The sequence below is a fragment of the Miscanthus floridulus genome, chromosome 17 (genome assembly GCF_019320115.1).
Source record: "Miscanthus floridulus cultivar M001 chromosome 17, ASM1932011v1, whole genome shotgun sequence".
NCBI lineage: Eukaryota > Viridiplantae > Streptophyta > Magnoliopsida > Poales > Poaceae > Miscanthus > Miscanthus floridulus.
The window spans coordinates 74,489,820-74,513,931 of NC_089596.1; positions in this window are offsets into that span (position 1 = coordinate 74,489,820).

Here is a 24,112-nt window from a genome sequence, read left to right on the forward strand (position 1 = left end):
TCGAATCTTTGGATGCATGCATGTAGTATTAAATATAAATAAAAAATAAAACTAATTACACAGTTTAGACGAAATCCACGAGACGAATCTTTTAAGTCTAATTAGACTATGATTGGACACTAATTGCCAAATAACAACGAAAACGCTACAGTGGTCATTTTGCAAAAATTTTTGCATCTAAACAAGGCCTCAGTGGAAAATGACTTCGTTCTTGACAACCTTTACACAGCCGTTTCCTCCAAAAATCGTTTGGGACTCATCCATTGCGCCAAGCCGCCAGCCAAATGTGGCGTGACAACTGCAAACAAGTGGACTGAACGAACACACAATTGGAGTGAAAGAACACCTGTTAACCAGGGTAGGCAACGAACACTGTCCTCTCGTGCATACGGTTTCAGAAAACAGAAAGAACACCTGTTAACCACGGTAGGCAACGAACACTGTCGCCTCATGCATTCGGATTCAGAAAAACATCTGCGGTGGTGTGGACCGCCCAACTAGTCAGACGCGTAAACGCCAATAGGAACGAAAACAACTGCCCGACAGGTGGGGGAATGCGGTGGGCAATGGCAAGAGGGTGAGGATTATCTTTTTAAACGAATTTGATAGGAGAGCTGCCGACTGTATTGAAAAGAAGAAGCCTAGACTAGGTAGTACTTAAAAAAAACCTAAGGGTGTAGAACAACACGTGTCGAAGACAAATCAACTTGCATCCACCATTAATGTACACCGACGATTTGACCCTCCAAAAACTCCCTTAGATAGCTAGCCAATTGCCACACATCGTCCGAACGACATAGTCGTCAAGACAAAATACCAAAGTCACCACTTGCGCCATCGTTCCCAATGTTGTCCCGCACTGAAGTAGCCTCTGCCAAGCAGGGCTAGTCGCTGCAAGCCGTGTAACCGTCATGCCCGTAGCACCGCTTCATGGCGTTGTCACACACCAGACTAGATCCTCACATGCAGAGCTAGTCGCCGTAGTCCGTTGCAAGTCCCCAATCCAATACTTGAGTTGCCTCTAGGCGGCGTCGTGTCGACCCCATCCACCGAGATCCAGTAACTCTCACCAACCCTGCCGCAAACATAACTAACAAAGCCATTGGTTAATTATAAGCGCAATAACCAAACACAACTACCTAACAAAGTGATAAATAGTTCATTGCTACGATGAAAACACCTTTTAGAGCTGGATAATTTTTAGCTCCGGCTAATAATTAAGCTTAGCCAATCCAAACATGCATTAAAGGCTTGACTAATTTTTAGTCCAGCTGTTAGCCATCCTATTTAGATCAACTAGAGCTAATTTTTAACTCTAAGAGCAACTCCTAGTGCCTTCTTAAACTTAGTTCCCCCTATATCTCATATAGGGTGCATCCTAACAAAAAAATCTTCCCCAAATATATGTCTTCTTCAACGATTCTTTTACCTTAAAGGGTGAATAACATATCATCCCAAATTTGAAGGAGAGGGCGAAGATATAGGATACCACTAAACGTATGATGCTAGATAGAGGGTCTGATTGACTGTGATTACATACTTTAATTTTTACTTTAATATTACCTCTGTTCATAAAAGAATACAATTTAGGTGTGTTATTGTTTGTGTCCAAAGTTTAACCAAATATTTTTTCTTTGAAAGTAAAGTTTAACCAAATATATAGATAAAAAAATTAATATTTATGACTCAAAATAAGTATATATAGCATGAAAATATATCTCATAACAAATCTAACGATACTTATTTGTTATTATAAATATTGATATTTTTTATTTATATAGTCAGTTAAACTTAAAATACTTTACCTTTGTTTGAGCTAGATATATTGAACTAGAAATTGTATTCTTTTGTGCATGGAGCAAGTAGATTGGATAAGGAACTCTTAGAGATGCTCTTAACATTAACATCAGTTCCTGGTATCAATGCCCTCTATCACGTTGCCTTCTCGGCGTCAAATCGGAGAGCAGCCGCAGCAAAGTAGCAAACTGCCTGCGCCCGACCTGGTCTCCGTACGGACATCGCGACGCCGCCGGTCGGGTACCCGTCTCCGCGTCTCGCTGCCTCGCGCGGGCCGCGGCGGCCTCACGTCTCTCGCCCGTGCCGTCGCTCTCTCAGTGTCGCTTCGCCGCGCCCTTCCTCGACGTCGATGGTGAGTGATCGTCCCGTGAAACGTGCCGTCTTTTCACATCGTTTCCTGGCTGTTTCGGACGCTAAAACGCACGAGAAAACCCACAGTGAGGAGCCATCATTTCCCGCTTGTCTCTCTGGCGGCTGCCGATTTGTAATATAGCAATCTATACAAATGCACGCAAGACAAGCTACCAGCTACCATTGCAGGGTCGTTGACAACTAATTAAAGACCGGTGAAAAAGCTATAGGTAAAGAGCCAAGTATTAAAAAAAAAGCAGTACTAAAAGTGAAAGGAAAGAAAAAAACTGGTGAAAGACGGCCGTAGAATCACTGATGATGACCAGTGACCATGTCGTCGCAAAAGGTCAGGGGTGACTTTGTTTCTTCCCCTTTTTGGCCTTGTTTAGATCGCAAATTTTTACAATCTGGACACTGTAGCACGTTTCGTTTGTATTTGACAAACTTTGTCCGATCATGGACTAACTAGGCTCAAAAGATTCGTCTCGTGATTTACAACCAAACTGCACAATTAGTTATTTTTTTATTTATATTTAATGCTCCATGCATATGTTCAAAAATTGATGTGATAGAGAGAGAGTGAAAAAACTTGGAGGTGATCTAAACCATGCCTTCATCTCGAAAGGTGAATATTCTTTCGACGACGCTGCTGCTTTGTAGCGACACAAAAAGTAGATCTCGGACTAGCCTAGCCTGCCTGGGTCTGCGTCTGAGATCCAAGGCAGCAAAGTGCTTGTTGGTCTGCCCTATCTGCATCAGCGATGTGCATGCACACCTTTTTGAAGAAAATGTGCATGCAGTCCTATTGCTATGCGCGTGCTGATGACTGACACATTCAAACAGTCACGTGGTGATCACGGTTCTAGGAGAAAAGGAGCTGTAAACAAAAGAATAATGGACAATGTGTTACTCGTGTCCTTTTAGGCACCCGTAGCGGTGCACTGATTCATCGAGGCGGGAGGTAGCAACGTGCCATGTAATTCTCATTTTCATAGGATTCAAATAATGTGACATTTGATCAAATCTGTAAAAAATATTAATATTTATGATACGCAATAAGTATTATTACACTAATTATAACATAAATTTTTATAGTATACCTATATAGAGATATAAATATAAATATTATTTTCTATAAATTTAGTTGATTTTTTTTAAATGACATGTCCTAAACTTAGAATTATACTTTTTACGCAATAACTACACCAAAAAGAAATGGATTCATCGTTCTCAAGTGGTGTATGAAGTATGACCCATAGTCAGCCCATCCTCTTACCATTCCTCTCGACTACCGGTGCATGGGCTCCATGACATTGCCATCATAACGTAGGGGACATCACTATTGTGCCATAGGGCTGACCGTGCCCGCCACCGTTGTAGCCCCTATTGTTTCTCCGCCCCCTCCCACTCCTCAAGGAGCTTCATGCCGTGGCGGCGGCGGCAGTTGCATCGCTGCTATTGCCATCGTGCAGGGGCTTTGTGTTACTGCCTCCTCCTCATCCCTCCTCAAGGAGCTTCATGACGTCATCATGCAGGGGTTGTACCTCTACGTTACCGTTCCTGTTGCCGCCACCTCCTCCTACAGGCGTAGAACTGCATGATCCATTTTTTATTGTCTATGGACAGATGCATATCTTTACATCGTTTCTTCTCTCTTCTCTCTCCCTTTGAAGGTGCGGTGTCCTCCACTAGTTGAATCGGCTCATGGCGATGCCATGGTGGATGATGCATCACTTTGTAAGGCCACTATAGATGGCCTTATAACCTAGTACCACATCTATCCCAAAAAAGATACAATTCTATGTTGAATCAAAGTCAACTATCTTAAGTTTGGTTAAGTTTATAGAAAGTATTATCAACACGTGTGACTCCAAATATATATACTATAAAAATATGCTTCACGATGAATCTTAATAATACTAATTTAGTAGGATAAAGATCATAATCTTTTTTATATAAATTTAGTTAGACTTCAGATATTTTGACTTAACACTATTCTAGAATTGTATCTTTTTGGGACAAAGGGAATACTGATATTTTTTGCGAAGGGAAGGGAGAACTATATTAAAACTTGGCACACTACATCCCCATATTACATATGAAAAAAAACTAAAATAAATAAGGTACAATAGTTTGAACATGCTCGGTACTTCCATGCACAAGCACTTCAATGGCGGGTGGATTCCAACATCCCATGGATTCTTGACTTCAGCTTGACCTCTCAGTCAATGGGTCTTCTCATCCCTCTTAATCCCTGTTTGGATTGTTGGAAACAAGTGAAAGCTCTAGTTTGATTTTGGTTAAGTGATGAAACCCTAGGTGCTAACCCTTTTACTCTAAGTGGTCATGAGATAGGGTAGCACATTCCAATTGGTGGAGCAAATGATGAAGATCATGATGATGGTGGTGATAGCCATGGTGATGATCAAGTGCTCGGGCTTGGAAAAGAAGAAAGAGAAAAACAAAATGGGCTCAAGGCAAAGGTGATATCCGTAGGGATATTTGGTTTTGGTGATCAAGACACTAAGTGAGTGTGATCACATTTAGGATAGATAGCCGTACTATTAAGAGGGGTGAAACTCATCATGAAATGCGGTTATCAAAGTGCCACTAGATGTTCTAACTCATTGCATATGCATTTAGATTCTAGTGAGGGCTAACACCCTTGAAAATATTTGTGAAAATATGCTAACACATGAGTACAAGGTGATATACTTGGTGGTTAGCACATTTGATGAAGGGTGGCGAAGTTGGAGTTGAGGAGGCGTAGTTTACAACGACCGAATACTAGACCGGACACTGGACCGGTGAGTCCGGTCAACGGTGCAGAGACGGCGCAGCTAGGGCTTGTGACCGGACCCTGAGTGGTGCGTGTGATCAGATGCGCAAGGGGAGCGTCCAGTCATGCGATGACGTATGCTAACGCAAGGGTGCTGGAGGCTGACTTGGCAGCGCGGAGGTGACCGAACTCGGTGCGGCTTCCGATCGGTGTTGACCTGACGCGCTCGGTCACGGAAAACCCTCTCGGGGTGCTTACTGGAAATGACCGGGGTCCGGTCAAGTCTTCGGTGTGTAAGATCGGTGGGTTGGTCACATGGGCAAGCGCGTAAGCGGATGCGGTGGCGCAGCGTCAGGTCGACCATGGCTGCATCTAGTCACTTGTTTGACTTGAGCGCGTGGTTGATTTGCCGTTGGGATCTGGCGGTGGAGATCAAACGCGGGGACACATGGACGACAACGCGTGACCAGACGCTAGGGGCCATGCATCCGGTCGATTGGACCTACGTGTCCAGTCACCCCGTGAAAGTTGGCAGTGGGAAGCCAATGACTCTTTTCATGTGAGGGGCTTATAAAAAGCTGAAAGGTTCTTGTTTGGTTTTGGTAATTGAGTGATAACCTTAGGTGGACTAATATGTGTTTGAGTGAGATATATAGGTGATTAGTCCACAAGTACATCATGTGTGAGCAACCTATGCCATGGAGGTGAAATGGTTTGGATTTGTTGCAAAAGGCTCACACATGTGATGAAGGAGCTCATTGCATATGAGACATGACATGGAGTCATGTGACTAAGGTGGAGAAAATCAAGAAAAGACTTGGCTTGATGGACCGGTTGCAAGCGTGAAGGGCAAGTTGAAGGCTTTGGAGCGATGGACCACGTGGCGGTGAAGCTTGAGCAAGACTTGGCGCCAATGGATGAAGGCAACGGTGAAAAGCAAGTGAAATCAAGATCGATGAACCAATACGGTCATGTGATGATATGAAGTGGATCATATCATTTGTGATATGGTTGGTGCATGTGTTGCATCAACATTGGAGGAGATGCAATGGAATGCGCAAGGCAAATGTATAACCTATAGGGCATTTTATTTCACTAGTCATAGGTGTGTACAGAAGTTTATGACTGGGTTTAGGATAGATGGTCGTACTATTAAGAGGGGCAAACTTGTTTGCATATCGGTCATCTAGTGCCACTCGAGTGATCTAACTTTGCATCGTTGCTAGGATCGAGTGGCGTGGTGAATTGAGTGACTAATCCTTTGGGAAATGTTTGTGAAAAGCTAACACACGTGTACAAGGTGGTGTAACACTTGGTGGTGTTAGCACTTTTGCAAAGGAGAAGTCGAAAGGTGAAGAAAGGAGGCAAAACTGAGCTCGAGGGGCTGCCCTAGGGGCACCGCCCATACCTGTCCGGTGCACCGCCACCCAGTGGTGGTGACCGTTTGGCCGTAGCCGAGAACAACAGTGTAGGGGGTGGCACCGCCCTGCCTTGGTGGTGACACCGCCCCCTTGTGTCTGGTGACCAGCTGGTGTGCTCTCTTGCGCTGGCGTGGGTGACTTGGTCACCGTTGCCATCGGTGTGCACCGCTGTGCTAGGGGAGATGCACCGCCACGTGTTGTCCGATGGCACCGCCACTTTTTTACCAAAGCTGGCGAGTTCAGAGTTTGGGCTAAGGGGGCACCGCCCTAGTCACCGCCATGGGGACGGCGGTGCACCGCCCTAAAATTCCAGAGAGCAGGGTTTTCGTGGAGCTGGCTGGGTGGTCACCACCACCCCTAGGGCGGTGCCACCGCCACCCTATCCGGTGGCCAACAACTAGTTTCTAGCTGTTGGAATTTTACCGTTGGAAGGGGCACCACCGTGTCCGGTGCCCTCATAGAAACCAACAGCTTTGCTCCAACGGCTCTATTTGGCTTGGGGGCTATAAATAGAGGTGGAGCTCAGCCTTGGGATGGTTGCTGAGCACCCTTAAGCCTTGGTGGCTTGTGTAGGTGTGCTTGGGAGCCCTCTAACTCATATATGCTTGATAGTGATCATCCGATTGTGTGAGTAAGCGATTTCTAGTGCGTTGCATCGTGAGGTTGCATCGAGTGGCACTAGGTGATCATGTTACAAGCCGGTGGTGCTTGTTACTCTTGGAGGTTGCCACCTAGATGACTTGGTGGCTTGTGACTCCATTAAAGCATGTGAGAAGATTGTGCGGTGCTCCGGAGGACTTGTGAGGGGGATTATGCTCATCCCACGGGAGCCACGAAGAGCAACTCTAGTAGAGCGTATCATTGAGCTACCCTCACTTGTGGGTAGGTTTTTGTAGTGCCCAATGTGTGGGCTTGGCAGGTGATGCCAATTAGCTACCGACCCACCAAGTGAGCAGTTGATACAACAGGGATTGGCGTGTTGGCAAGCACATGAACCTTAGGAGAAAAATTGTCGTGTCATCCTTGTCTTCTCGTTGGTTTGCATCCTCGTTACACAAGTTTGTATTTACTATCATATACATTGCGCTTGTGTAGTTGCTCTTGTAATTGGTTAGCTTATGTAGCTTGCTAGTTACCTTCTTGCTAGTGTAGCATAGAAGTAGCTCCCTTACAGGACTAATTCGGTTTGAGTAACCTTGTTAGTCACATTGCTTAGTTTGTGTAGCTAAGTGATTTGCGCTCTCTAATTTGGCTTGTGTAGCCTTGTTATTTAGCATTGCTAGTGATCTTAGGAGCTTTGTGTTTTTGCTTCACTAGCATGTGTAGGAGCTCCCCGGTTGCCAAAGTACTAGTGCATAGGTTTGTATGACCTTCCTCTAGAATTGATTAGGTGAGCTCTAGCTAGCCCGACATCTTTGTTGCCTAATTGGGATCTTTATAAGGTACTTGTGAACTTAGAAAGAGGGGTGTAGTATTGGCTAAACCGATAGTTTTAATTCCGCATTTATCTCGGTTAGCCGGCGCGTTTAATTTTAAAAAGGACTATTCACTCCCTCTAGTCTGCCATCTTGACCCTACACGTGGTATCGGAGCTGATGTCTCTCATTTGTGGTCTTCACCGATATGAGAGGATGGCGACTTATGGGCTAGATGTTGATTGTCCACATATTTTTTATGGCACACACTTTGCATGGTGGAAAAATTGGATGATATGTAATTTTAAGTTTATTTGCCCTAAAATGTGGTGGATAGAAGATGTAGGCCTTTCTCATGTGTTGGATGAAAATAATTTAACTCAAGAACAAGAGAAATGCCTAGATCTCAACACCCAAGCTATTGACATCATGTATAGATCTTTGGATTGTAGCATATTCAGAGAGATCATTGACATGAAAACTGCCCATGAGATTTGGAGTTACCTCAACAAGAAATATGGGATGGTCTCCAATGATGATGATGATGATGAGCCCAAGGAGGAAGCGCATGAGTGTGTTGAGAATGACCACAATTTGGTGATTGTGGAAGATTGCTCCACCTCATGGTCAAGTGATGATGATGATGATGATTCTACCACAAGATCACTTCACAAGATTAATAGTAATGATGATGGATCATGCTCAGGCTATGAGAGTGATGTTTCTTCAAGCTCTCTGAAAGTGCATCTAGCCCTTTAGTGGGTTTTGGATGGTTGAATGACAACGTGATTAAATGTCTAACCCGTTTGCTAAGTGTGGATAGGTAATAGGTTATCTCATAGGTATTTAATGAAAGCCAAAATGATGCGTTGTTGTATAAAACAATCTAGTTCAAGCATAAGACAACAATGCAAATGGAATTCATGCAAAAGCTTATTTATTGTGGAATTTTCATGTTCTATGTGAAAGCAAGCTCGTAAGAATTAATTAATGAGATATGAGGGATTGCATATGGAATGGTCTCATATTTGAAGCTTGCTAAATTAAAATGAAAAAGATAACAATACAAATGAATGGTTGATTCAACACAAGATGTGACTTGATGGTTTGAGATGGTGAAGATAGCAAGGAAAGGCTTCGAGGTACTAAGCAAGGGTGAAGGGCAAGCGATGGCTTGGCGGCCGAAGAACCTAGCTAGGGTGAAGAAGGAAGTATTTGCATTTAGTTGAGGTACTAATCAAGCTATGATGGTCATATTGATGTGGAGGATCAAATCTATATTGGACAAAGTGTTTGAAGTGACTTGATGTATTTGGAGTTATTCATATTTGATGAATGGAATCAAGTCATGTGGTCAAGATGGCTATGCTCAAGTGACAAGATCAATATCAACATGTTGGCATCCTTACTTGATGAAGATTGAAAGAGACGGCATTAATTCAAAAGAGGTCAACTCAAGCGGTATAATTTCGTTTTTCCTTTAATCTTGAGTTTAATATGTATGCCATACTGTTAAGAGAGATGCATCATGTTGATAGATAATGTTTCATAAGTGTTTAAGCCAACCCATGTGAGTTTTGAGTATTTGAGAGACAAAAGAGCTAACAAATTTCTTACTGGTCTGGCAATACCAGACATGTCCGGTATTTACCCAGCAATGGTAAAATTATTATTCTCGGGTTGGTTTGTCGGGAGTTTTGGTAATGGTCGGGAGTTCCGACGTCTCATGCTTTAACTGACTTGGAGAGTTCACTGTGGTGGTCATACCAGATGTGTCCGCTATTCATACTGGACGTGTCTGGTATGGACGACCAGAGGCCAACGGCTAGTTTTCAAATGCCTTAAGAGTCGGGAGTTCCGACGGTCGAAAGTTCCGGTATGAGTCGGGAGTTCCGACACCTCACATACTTTAACTCAGTTACATGGTTTTCAAATATGCTGAGGGTCAGGAGTTTCAGCATTCATCGGGAGTTCCAATGCCTCACATTGTCACTGTAACTTAGTTACCGTTGGAGCAGTGTAAGTCATACCAGACATGTCCGGTATGACAACGGCTATAAAATAGCTAGTTTTTCTAAGGGGGCTATAAATACCCCCAAGCCTCCACCTTTGGAGGCTGCTGATTCTGCTGGTTTCTATACACGTTTTTGAGCCTTACCAACTCTCTCAAACCCTCTCTTAGTGAGTGTGTGATCCAAATAGCAAAATCCATTTATGGGTTAAGAGAGAATTTGAAAAAGAGAGATAGCCACCACTTAAGCACTTGTGATATTGTCTATTTTGTGATTCGCATTTGTTACTCTTGGACTCTTTGGTCCTAGATGGCTAAGCATCATCGGAGAGCACCTGAGAGATTGTGGTGTGCCTCGGAAAGTTTGTAACGGTCGATTCCGCCGCCTCGGAATCAACTAATGGAACGAGGAAAAGGAGTTGGAAAAGACTCCGGCTAGAGTGACCTTCATGGTACCCTCTAGGGCTGACCTTCGCTAGGTCGCCCAGAACCCCCTCAACACAGAGTAGGACTCGAACGGGTCCAAACTTTGGTAAAACAAATATCATGTCTCAATTCATATTTCATTTGATATTTGTGTTGCTCTAGCTCTTGTGTAGGCTCTCTGTGTATATTGTCATCTCTAGTAGGTGCCTGCAATTTGGTTTGAAGATAGAAATTGAAAGGAGCAAGTTCGAGGCTGATCTACAGAAATCGTGTATACCGGACACGTCTGGTATAGCTACCGGACACATCCGGTATTAGAGCTCAGTACTAAAAATATTTATTCTCTATTCTAACTTTGTGTTGCAGGGTTGTAGCTTCTAGATATATTCTTTATACCTTGTTTACTCTGTGGCTAACTTATGAGGGGTGGTATTACTCTTAATTTGGAGTTTCTATTTTGGAAACTCCATTTTCTAATTATTTCCGCATTTAAAGGTGTTAATTTTTAGAAATGCCTATTCACCCCCCTCTAGGCGGCATCCTAGGTCCTTTCAATTGGTATCAGAGCGAGGTTCTCACCTAAAGCTTCACCGCCGTGAGAAAAGTATGTTGACGCCTATCGAGTTGGAGCCGGTGCTTCTCCAAAATGATGGTTCAAACTTTCTACCTTGGTCAATACATGTACTCAATGCTTTTAGAGATATTAGTCCTCTTGTTGAGCATACTGTGGATGCAAGCATACCTCTTCCAATAGTTGATTGGAGCAACTACAAAAATTTGTCAAAAGTGAAGAGATATGTGTGCAACTCAATGCTCAAGTTATTAATGTCATATTGAGTACATTGAGTGCAGAGGTTCAAGATGAGGAAATCTTCAATGGACATCCACCTCCGGAGAGTGCTCATCTCATTTGGACTAGACTTTTTGATTTATATGGAAAATCCAAATGTGATGATGCACTTAAGATCAAGTTAATGGAAAGTATGTCCATTGTGTCTTCATGCAGCGAAGAAGCCTCACAAGACCTCAAGAGCGCCAAGGTAGAGCAAGAAGTGCAAGCAGTGCATGACTTGCTATTTGCCTGCACATACCGAACATGTCTGGTATGCCTACTGGACATGTCCGGTATGGCCAAGGCAGCAGACCAGCAAGCAACTGTTTGCAACGATGCTTAAGCCCGGTGGCGACCAAGTGATGAGTCAACCTCAGTATCTCATGATACTCATCACTTGTGTCTCATGGCCAAGAAAAGCAAGAAAAAGAGTAACAAGAAAGATCAAGAAAAGGAGAAAGCACAAGTAGATGATCAAGATGAGAGTGATGTTGAAGTTAAAGACAACTACAACCTTGATCATCTCAACCGCAAAGACAAGTTCATCATCATGAAGATAGTTGAAAAGAATGATGAGCTTGAAGAAGAGATTGAGAAGCAAGAGCAATCACTTCAAAAGCAAGAATTATTTCTCATCTCCAAGATGGAAGAACTAAAGGCTCTAAGTGAAAGGTATGAAAAATTGTCAATTGAGCATACTTTAGTTACTAACTCCTCTTCTAGTGTTTCACAACTAGAGAAGGAAAACTTTGAGCTCAAGGCAAGGCTAGATGAACTATCAAGCAAGTATAATGTGCTACAAGCAAACTATGTTCATCTAAAGTGCTCTCATGATGAAGTAGTAGAATCAAGCATTATGCTTGAGGTGGCTCATGAGGTTGTGATCACATCGGTAAAATTTTCTCAACCTCTCACACATTCACTCACTAGCACACCATCTCAATTGAATATTTCTTATACTAATGAATGTGCTCCTCAAGCAAGCCAATCTTTGATTGAGCTAAATCTCATAGAAAACATAGAGCTCAAAGAAGAGGTGGAAAGGTTAAAGAAAGATGTGATTCGGTTGAAGGGTAAGGAGAAAGTATAACCTTCTCAAGATAACCGTGATAACATGGTGAAGAAGCTTGAGAAGGGTTCAAACCTTGCTTCCTCCAAAACTCAACAAAAGAATCACATCACAAGCAAGGCCAACACAACCAAGAGCAAGAAATATGGAAAAAAGTTATGCTATGGTTGTGGATTATATGGACATGAGTGGGCCATGTGTCCACATAAGAGTTGGGCCGACAAGTGTAAAGTGGCTAAATAAAAGGCCTCAAACAATTTGGCCAACCAAAAGAAAAGTGATGGACAAAGCGCTTATCTCATAAGCAAGAAATTGGGGCATCCTACCAAGAAATGTCCAATGTACAAAGAGGCAAGAAAGGAAGCCCAAGTTGCAACAAGAAGATGCTATGGATGCAATGAGATGGACCACAAGATTGATACATGTCCATACAAGCAAAACAAGCATAGAGCAAACAAAGGCCGCATATGCTATGCTTGTAGAAGAAAGGGGCATTTAAGCTATGAATGCCCAAATGGTAACACACCTAAGCCGAACACATTTGTTTATAATGATATGCTTAGAAAGATCACAAATGGAGTTAGCATTAGCAAGGTGATGTGTTCACCACAAACTAGTGCTAAAGCCATTTGGGTGCCTAAGCACTTGTTGACTAACTCAAAAGGACCCAACAAGAGTTGGGTACCAAAGTGTGCTTAGATTAATGATGTAGGTACTTGGTGATGAGATGAAGGTTTCGGGGTGGTTGAGTGAGCAAATTGTTAATATTCACTCAATCTATCCACCAAATCTTATCATAATCTCTTATATGGTTGACCCAAAAATAATTTAATGAATATATCATTTACTTTATCTTCACCATTGGTAACAAGTACCTAAACCTTATAGGATAGCCACTTTATTTGTTTTGTGGTCAATGACTCATAAATAGGTATTTTTGTGAAAAATTGAAAGTGGCTAATTAGTTTTACTTGACATTTATTATGGTTGCCATATGGTGCTTTTAATAAGTTCTCTAGTAGAGCAATTCATTTGTTGAGATACAGGTATACAATAAATAATAAAGCTAAATGAAGAATCACAAGCAGTGAATTATTTGTTTCTGTCCTGCACCTATCGGACGTGTCTGGTATTACTATCGGACATGTCCGGTATGGCCAGGGACAGAGAGAATGTGTTTCTGTTCTGTATATTCTGGACGTGTCTGGTATACCTATCGGACGCGCCGATATTGCAGGAACCATGACACTAATAGAATTGCAATTGAGTCTTTGATCTATATTTTTTCATATATCCTCAATTTACTCACAAGCTTGTGATTTACCAAATCTAAGTGGATTATGAGCATCCCTTAAACTCAATTTTAAATATGGCAAAATTATTTGGTTTATGGTCAAAATGGAAAATTGGCTCCCAATTTCTTAATAGAATAAAAGTGCTTGTTGAAAGTCATTCAAATTACTTGAAGCACTTATTTAGGGGGAGCTAAGTCTCTATTTTGCACCATTGTGGGCTAACAAATTTATCTAGCATTCTTTGTAGTCCTTTGGATGAAAAATTAATTTCATATCTAGCATGATTATTTGGCAATCAAGGTCAACATAAAGATTATCATGCTATGTATCTTCTTAGTGGTATTCTTGTGGGCTCAAGTCAAAGGTATGTTTTTACATACATGCATTGTAAGTGCATCTAAGGCCCTTTATATGTTAGAATGTGCATTTGTGTGACATAGGAGAGATGTTTTTCAAAACTCATTACTAGCATGTGTAGGTGGTGTGAATTTGAAAAACTATTTGAATCTTGGTCTTTGTGACCTAGCCTTGTCATGTGATAATTATAGCTCCCCTTGATTGTTTGATTGGCTAATTACACATAACATGGCTTTCTTAAGTCCACAATCTACTGTCTCATAATCTCTCTCTCAAGTAATCAAAATCTATATATGCCAAATATTTGGAAAAGAGAAGTGCTACTCATGGCATTTGGATAAGAAAAGTATTTACACCTTGTTTGGATCAAGGACATACATGTTTTTGGATCAATAAATGATATAGAAGGGGATTGAAATTAAGTAAATGAAATTTGGAAAAAAGATCAGCTAGCCCACAAATACCAGATGTGTCCGGTATGCCTACCGGACGTATCCGGTATGAGCGGGGCTATAAAAACGGTCGGTACCTCTTTGGCCCTGATCCTCTATCTCTCTTTTCTCTCCTTCAAGCCAACACCGCCACCGCTGTTCCACCGTATTGGCGATCGAGTGATTCCACCGAGAAAAAGAAGAGAGGGAGATTGGATCAGAGGAGATTTGTATCAAGATCGAAGGCTCTAGGACTTGGATTTCCAATCATATCTTCATTCACTCTCTCAAGGACAGCAGCCATGAGCGAAAGACAGGAGCCTAGGTCCAAGCATAGGCATGATCTAGCTTTGGAGAAACACAAGAAGGCAAGATAGGAAATGCATCCTAGATTTAGTCAATAGGAGCAGGGGACTCTCCAGAGCTACTTGGGGTGCTCCATAGTACAAAGAGGGAGACAAGAGTTCTTCCTCTGACACAGATACATAAGAGTATAGAGTGGAGCCCAGTACCAGGAAGAGGAAAAGCACTGATAGAGATTCAGATGGTGGCAGCTCAGATAATGAGCAAGAGATTGAGGAGGAGCAGGTAGTACCTCTAGCTTAGCACCAGCTAGGTCAGGGTATGCACTATGGTTTACTTGAGCCACATTGATGTAGACTAGGCCCGATCTTCTGAAAAGTATGATAGCATCGATTGGTGGAGACTTGACGTTCATGATTTAGGCTTCAAACCAAGACTGATTTGGACCCCTACAACTGTTACACCACTGCTCCGTTGGTTATCAATCACGCAAACGCGATTGACCTCGTCGAGAAGGCTTTCCTGCAAGCAAATCGAGAACACAAGCAAGAATGGGATGAACACAATCTAAAATTGCAAATAAGTATGAGGCTTATGATAACAAGAAGGAGTTCAAGTCTTTATTCGAAAGGACTAATCGCCATAGGTGAACAAGATTAAGAACTAGGGCCCTGGTTCACAGCAAGCAGCCTTAGCAGCACAGTTGCAGCAAAACGATATCTGTTTCACGAGAAAATCAAGAACTAAACAAAACCCAAACCCTAAGGAGAACGATGGCTGCTATTTATAGTCTTGGGCATCACCCCCCTGGATGCGCCCTCTAATGGGCCCAAACATGATACACGGTCCAACGGACCAAAAGACGGTGTCATAGCACCCTAATAGATTCTAGACACTGACTTGTTTTGATGATTCCTGTTGATTCCGAAGGGCTTTTGATGTGAGACCACTTGCATTGGCTTCCTTATCAAATTAGCTTTCCAACCATATATGGATCATTGAAAACAGAGTCTGGATGTGTCCTAGGTGACTAGTTTAAGGCAGACTGGTCATGGAACCCAAGATGGGCTTCAACTTCAGTTGGACTAGGCCTCCACCATGAGAAAGATGAATTGGACGCCCATGCTGGTCCTCCTCCTCTCCTTGGCTTGTATGTGATGAAGAAGTGATGTCCTCATCATCCTCCCTTTGTTGAATTGAAGTCGTCCTCGACTGAAGTAGATCGTCTCCTCTATTGGATGACAGCAACGATGGCTCCAGAAGAAGACATTCATCTTGGCGCCCAATCTTTCGCAAAGGCGGCTGCCATGGTGGCTTCCCTACTGGGAATTCATCCTCCTCCTGCAAAAGGTTAGTACCAACAAGAGGAATAGCACTAGAAGCAGGACCAAGTGGACATATAGGCGATGTACAAGTTAAAGCATAACAAGGTTCATCATGATCAGCAAGAACAGATTTAAGAGCAAATAAAACTTCTTTCATGTTACTTGATGGTTCATTTGTTGGTTTGCTAAAGTCTTTATCATGGCCTTTCTTTTTCTTTTCAGCAAGTTCCTTTTTATATTGCATAATTTCAACAGGAGTTAAAGGAAGTAAAGCAATGGTCTTTCCCTTAAATATAAAAGTATATCTATTTTGCCTACCATGATGTAGAGCATTATTATCATATTGCCAAGGGTGGCCTAACAAAAGTGAACAAGCTTGCATAGGCATGACATCAAAATCAGCATAATCATGGTATGATCCAATAGAAAAATGCACATGAGCAGATTGTGTTACCTTTGCCTTACCACTATTGTTGAACCACTGAACATGGTATGAATGTGGAAGAGCATGTGTAGATAAACCAAGGGTCTTGACAAGCTCAGAACTTACCAAGTTATTGCTGCTCCCTCCATCAATTATAGCACGAACATGGAAATTATTGATAATGAGGAACATTTGAAACAAATTATGGCATTGTAGCTTGTCTACTGGCTCAACTTGTGTACTCAAAACACGCTGAACAAGGATTAATTTGTAGTTTGCAGTTGAAGGGTCAAGATGGCGACTAGAGGGGGGGTGAATAGTCTTTTCTAAAACTTAATCGCGTCGGCTAACCGATACAAATGCGGAATTAAAACTATCGGTCCAGCCAAGACTATACCCCACTATATATGTTCACTAGCACCTTGCAAAGATAACAATTATGCAACAAAGGTGCCGGGCTAGCTAGAGCTCTCCTAAACAATTCTAAAAGTAAGGTTACACAAACCTATGCCACTAGTATTTTAAGCAACAAGAGAGCTCCTACACATGCTAGTAAGCAAAAGCACAAAGCTAACGATGCTCACTAGCAATGCTCAATAACAAGGCAACCAATGCCTAATTAGTGAGCGTAAATACTTAGCTACACAAACTAAGCAATGTGACTAACAAGGTTACTAAAACCAAATTAGCCACGCAAGGGAGCTACTTCTATGCTACACAAGCAAGAAGGTAATTAGCAAGCTACACAAGCTATCTAATTACAAGAGCAACTACACAAGCTTAATATGTATAAAAGTAATTACAAGCTTGTGTAATGGGGATTCAAACCAACGGGAAGAATAAGGTTGACACGATGATTTTTCTCCTGAGGTTCACGTGTTTGCCAACACGCTAGTCCCCATTGTGTCAATCGCTCACTTGGTGGTTCGGCGGCTAATTAGCATCACCCGCTAAACCCGCACGTCGGGCGCCACAAGAACCTACCCCTTGAGTGAGGGTAGCTCAATGACACGCTTTACTAGAGTTGCTCTTCGCGGCTCCCGCGGGGCGAGCACAATGCCCCTCACAAGCACTTCTCCGGAGCACCGCACAAGCTTCTTGCGCGCTTTGACGGAGACCACCACCAAGCCATCTAGGAGGTGGCAACCTCCAAGAGTAACAAGCACCACCAGCTTGCAACTCGATTACCTAGTGCCACTCGATGCAACCTCATGATGCAATCGCACTAGAATCGCTCACTCACACAATTGAATGATCACTATCAAGTATGTGTGAGATGGAGGGCTCCTAAGCACTCTCAAGCATGGACACAAAGTCCCCCAAGGTGCTCCACACTAGCCATGGCTGAAGGCCACTTCTATTTATAGCCCCAAGGGCTAAACTAGCCGTTACCCCTTCACTGGGCAATGGTCGGGCCGACCGGACGCTCTGGTCGTGTTGACCGGACGCTGGACCTCAGCGTCCGGTCGCCCGCAGATGACCACGTGTCCCGGTTCCAACGGTCACTTGACTTGACTGGACGCAACAGCTTTCAACTAACCGGACGCTGAACCCCCAGCGTCCGGTTGTTTCTAGTATGGTACTGACCTCGACCGGACGCGTCCGGTCACACTTGATCGGACGTAGCCAGCGTCCGGTCACACTCCAGCTTCTACGTCATCATACGTTAGCCTGACCGGACGAAGCCTGCCAGCGTCCGGTGCATTCAGATCCAGCGTCTGGTCAGTTGACCATCGCCAGCATCTTCGTGATCAACTCGTTTTCACTTCTAACTTCTTCACCCTTGCTCCAATGAGCCAACCACAAGAATTTGCATCCAACGCAATAGAAAATAGGCATTCCATTTTCCCAAAAGCGCTGAATCCTGTCGAGCTTGCTCGGCGGGAGGGAGAGAGGGACCCAAACCCATCTCACCCCTGCAAACACCACCTCCTTTGTAAATGTGCCAACACCACCAAGTGTACACCACCATGTGTATGTGTGTTAGGTTTTCACAATTATTTCCCAAAGGATGTTAGCCACTCAACTTGCCACGCCACTCGATCCTAGCAACAATGCAAAGTTAGATCACTTGAGTGGCACTAGATGACTGATATGCAAACAAGTTTGCCCCTCTTGATAGTACGGCCATCTATCCTAAACCCAGTCATAAACTTCTCTACACACCTATGATCGGTGAAATGAAATGCCCTAGGTTATACCTTTGCTTTGCGCATTCCATCCCATCTCCTCCAATGTCAATGCAACACATGCACCAACACGATCAACAATGATATGATCCACTTCATATCATCACATGATCATATTGGTTCATCGATCTTGACTTTACTTGCTCTTCACCGTTGCTATCGTCCATCGACGCTAAGTCTTGCTCAAGCTTCACCGCTATGCGGTCCATCACTCCAAAGCCTTCGACTTGCCCTTCACGCTTGCAACCGGTCCATCAAGCCAAGTCTTGTCTTGATCTTCTCCACCTTGATCACATGACTCAATGTCATGTCTCATGTGCATTTAAGCTCCTTCATCATCACATGTGTGAGCTTTGCAACATCTCCAAGCCATTTTCACCTTCATGGCATATGTTGCTCACACACATATACCTGTGGACTAATCACCTGTATATCTCACATAAACACAATTAGTCCACCTAAGTTGTCACTCAATTACCAAAACCAAACAAGGACCTTTCAGCGGTGCATGTCACACTATCAATTACCTCATCAGGATCTTCAGCACTATCCACAAATTTATCTGCATAAAGATCAGTTGCAAGTGCAAATTCATTCTCTTCATCACTAGCACTAGCATACCCACCATCATCAGTAGCAATATATGCGTGTTTGCTAGGGCAGTCTTTAGCAATATGTCCCATACCCTTGCAGCGGTGGCAAATAATTTTAGAAGAGCTGCTAGAGGAAGGTGTAGCAGATCCACTAGAAGAAGGTGTGATAGAAGAACTCTTCTTTATAGGCGTTGGTGGTGTCTGCACATTAGAAAATTTACTCACCTCGGTTGGACGTGAAGGAGTGGACGGAGTCATGGAACGCCTAGGTTGTTGTCCCTGTACTTCCCTTTCAGCTTTAAGAGCATAATGATATAATTGGGAAAATCTAGTCCATTTTTTATAGTCAAGAACATCCTGTATTTCACGACGCAAACCTCCAAAAAATCTAGAACACTTATCCATTTCATCCTCTTGTATGTTAATACGTGCTAGACCAATTAAAAGCTCCTGATAATATTCCTCAATAGTCTTACTACCTTGATTTAAACGTTGTAATTTTAATCGTAGATCACGATGATAGTATGGAGGAACAAATCTCAATTTCATTCGTCGTTTAAGTATAGTCCAGGTTTGAGGTATTTGAGCATTAGCATTAGCATTAACATTATTGCAAATATCATTCCACCAGAAAAGAGCAAAACTAGTAAACTCACTAGTAGCAAGTCTAACTCTATATTCTCTAGGGACTTGATGGGAGCTAAATTTTTGATCTACAGCCATCTCCCAGTCTAAATATGCTTCAGGATCAGCAGAACTAGAAAAATGGAGGTATCTTAAACTTGGTTTTAGAGAAAGGATCATTATTACCTCTCATACCACGTCGGTTAAAGCTCAACCGATTACAGTTACGTGCATCCTCAGCACGTCGTTGAGCTTCAGCTTCAGCCTTCGTGTCGCCATCCTCCTCCTTAGAGAGATCATCATCATCTTCTTCATGATGTGGTCTAGGATGTCATTGTTCAACATCTTCAATCCTCTTGGCCAAGTTGGTGATTTATTGAAGGATCTCATTGAACTTGTCATCAAGAACAGCACGAAGCTCATTCTTAGAAACACAATCATTGAAATTTGTAGGTGTGTCCCCGTTTCCTTTGCCGCTGCCTTCCGCTTTTCCTGACATGGTTAGTAGAAAGAAGAAGACAACACAAATAGTATGATCCCTACCAACTACTTAGGTTGTGGACAAGGAAAAATAAGGCACTTAACTCTCAAGCGTCTTACCACGGTCGTACAAGTGTTCTTACCAAAGCAATAGGCGATGCAATCGGTTGGTGACTATGATACCATTGTAGCTTGAGTATAACAGTTGCAAGGCGAACCTGTACTTGGTTAGAAGAAAGTGGAGCTTGGACATGCACAATATAGTAGCAAGGAATAGCAAAATTCATAACTAAATAGCAAAGCTGAATAAGTATCCCAAGTACTTGTCTTAGTTGCTGGCCTACTCACGTTCCAAGTACCAGATGTATCAAGTGATGTGAATAGTAGGAATATGATTAGAAACAAGGCAGAAATCAGCACACGCAAACACAACTCAAATGGTGCTCTCTATGTGCTCCTCTAGATATTGTTCCACTTTTGCCCCTCTCTTTTTTCTCTATTTTTGGGCCATCGTTGTTTTTTTGGGATTCTTTGACTTTTTCTTTTTCTTTTTTTTATTCACTTAGGAGCACAAAAGAAGTAACCATAGAAAATATGAGCTTAAACAAGTGAAAGGTGGGATTTCAGAAGACGTGCTCAAAATCGACAAAAAGCTTGTGACCACGAAAAGAGGATCTTGTGACCAGTTTTTGACCAAATTAAAAATCTCTGACCCCAACAGGGTGGGGAATGGATGGATCCAAAAAAAATTTTTGATCAATTTTTATATATGGAACGTTGAAATCCGTGTTCGTATGCGAAAACTAGACCAGTTTTATGAACTGACTCCGAATTAGAGGACAAAACGGGAACAATGCGCGCAAAATTGGTCACACCAGCAAGGATTTGATGGAATCAGTAAAGACAAGTATAACAAATTAGATGGCGTGGACTAGGGTTTGATGGATATAAAGGAAACATAGCAAGACTTGAAGGTGTTCATGGATTATGATGAAAAACAAAGGAAAAAACATAAACTAGACTAAAAAACGATCTAAAACCAGCAACCAGAGCTTGACCTAGGGCACAAACTCAACCACGCGACACAGAGACGAAATTGCATGGCACAACAAGGCTATAGGATAGGGAATATGTGGCAGTGTATATTTTTTGGCTTTTTGTGGACTATAGGTAATGCAAAAATAGTAACAATCTAAAGAGAAAAAATAAAGTTATACCTAACGGGCAACAAGGTCTCTAATACCACTTGATGTAGACTAGGCCTGATCTTCCAAAAGGTATGATAGCGTCGATTGGTGGAGACTCAATGTTCATGATCTAGGCTTCAAACCAAGACTAATTCAGACCCCCACAACTATTACACCACTGCTCTGTTGGTTATCAACCATGCAAACGCGATTGACCTCGCCGAGAAGGCTTTCCTACAAGCAAATTGAGAACACAAGCAAGAATGGGATGAACGTAATCTAAAATTGCAAATAAATATGAGGCTTATGATAACAAGAAGGAGTTTAAGTCTTTATTCGAAAGGACTAATCGCCATAGGCGAACAAGATCAAGAACTGGGGCCCTGGTTCACAGCAAGCAGCCTTGTCGGCACAGTTGTAGCAAAACAATGTTAGTTTCATGAGGAAATCAAGAACTAAACAAAACCCAAACTCTAAGGAGAACGATGGCTGCTATTTATAGAGTCTTGGGCATCACCCCTTGGACGCCCCCCCTAATGGGCCTAAACACGATACACGGTCCAACGGACCAAAAGACGGTGTCGTAGCACCCTGACAGATTCTGGATGCTGACTTGTTTTGACGATTCTCATTGATTCCGAAGGGCTTTTGATGTGAGACTACAGACATTGGCTTTCTTATCAAATTAGCTTTCCAACTATATGTGGATCGATGAAAATGGAGTCCAGATGCGTCCTAGGTGACTAGTTTAAAGCAGACTGGTCCTAGAACCCGAGATGGGCTCCAACTTTAGTTGGACTGGGCCTCCACCATGAGAAAGATGAATTGGACACCCATGCTAGTCCTTCTCCTCTCCTTGGCTTGTATGTGATGAAGAAGTGATGTCTTCATCACACAACCACCTAGTGTACCCTATTTTGTTGCCAGAGTTGACTATTGGGGGAAAGGCGTGACCAGAAGGGCTAGAGATGAAAGAAGAATTGATCCAAGGGGCTTGTCGAGGATTCAGTTTGATCATCGATTTCAGATAGCCTTTCATATTGACTTCTACACCAGTGTGATCCTCGCTAGGAACCTAGTGATTGCTAGGTCTCAGTGGATTGACTAGCAGTACGTTAGAGATTTGCAGAAGGCCTCCATTGATCACTCTATTGCCATTTGTGAGCATACAAGGGTTTATGAGATTATGGAGTTTCATCATGATTAGAACATGGAGGTGGTAGATTAGTTCTATGCCACCCTGTATGTTAAAGAGGTTGAGAGGCGTATGCACTAGATGCTTGAGGGCCAGTGGTATAGTGTTGATTATGATGCTTTTGCAGCTCTACTTGGCTTCTCAGATGATGATCTTTAGAAAGATAGGATCCACACAGAGTAGGTGTTGCCTCTAGAGTAGCTTGCCTACATGTACCCACCAGGGGGGTGAGAGAGGAGCAGTGGGGAAGGTTCTAAATCTTCACCCTACTTATAGATACCTAGACAGGATATTCAGGAAGACCATTGATTGCAAGGGTGGAGATAAGGGAAACATTGTAGATTACTCTAGGAACTTGCTCCACAGGATGGCACCTGATGCATGACCTTTTAGCATCTTTGATTTTATATGGTGTGAGATTAAGAGTGTCGGTGAGAGGCCCCTCAAGGGCTGTGGTTTTGCTCCCTACATCATGCACATGATTGAGCAGGTCATAGGGCATACCTTTGAGTATGACAAGGTACATAAGGCCCTAAAGATTGTTGCAAACTTGCCTGAGGTTGGGATACCTCTAGTAGGACCAGGTGGAGTAGCAGCAGCACTAGAGGCAGATGCACCTGTAGGTGGTGTAGTAGCAGGACGAGCTTCCCCTCCACCACATGCTCCTTCATGTTCTTCTTCACATCACCACAGTCCTCCTTCTCCTATTTGCAAGATGTTTAGTGCTATCTTTGGGATGTGCAAGGACATACGGACCTATCAGCAGAAGGAGAGGGAGGCTAGGAGGAAGGATACTCAGACTTTGAAGCAGATTGCTTCTAGACTTGAGCTTGATCCTCCTAGATCTCCACTATCACATGAGGCGCCTAGTGAGCCTAAGACTAAGGAGCAGCAGCAGGGTAGGTACGACATAGAGTTTGTTGAGTTCCTTTAGCAACAGCAGCAGGCTCTAGAGCACCCTGACACTTTACCACTATAGGCTCGAATGCCTACTCACTCTGAGCCACGTCCTAGTGCTGTAGATGAGTATGCTTCAGACTGGTGGAGTGACCTCATGGGTAGTTTCTATGACCCATCTAGTGCCGGTGGTTCTCGTCCATCTAGTGCTACGTGCTCAGATGATGAGGATGCTGGTAGAGATGTAGATGATGATGAGTGATCATAGCTGTCAGAGATAGCTTGTAGCCCCTTTGTCCTTAGTATGTCATTGTTGGACCTTTGTGGTGATAGATGACAAAGGGAGAGAGAGAGACTGATTAGAGCTTCAGGATATTTGTCTCTTTTGGCTTATTGTAACACCCTAAATTTTACAACATTTTTTAAATGAGGGAAATTGATTTATTAAGCATTTTGTGGGTATTTGAAGTTAGGAAATAATAATTTTATTAGGAATAAAATTAAATATAGGTTAACAATTATGTTTGTGCATTCATGCCGCTGCATGTTATTTTGAATTGTTTGGTTGAAGTCGGGTTTCAAATTGAGTCGAAATTTTATTTTCAAAATTGCTTTGGAAAGAAATTAGAAAAAGAAAAGGACAAATTCTTTCTCCTTCCTTTGTTCCTGGCCCGCTCCATTTCTTTCCTGCGCGGCCCATTTTCTTTTCTA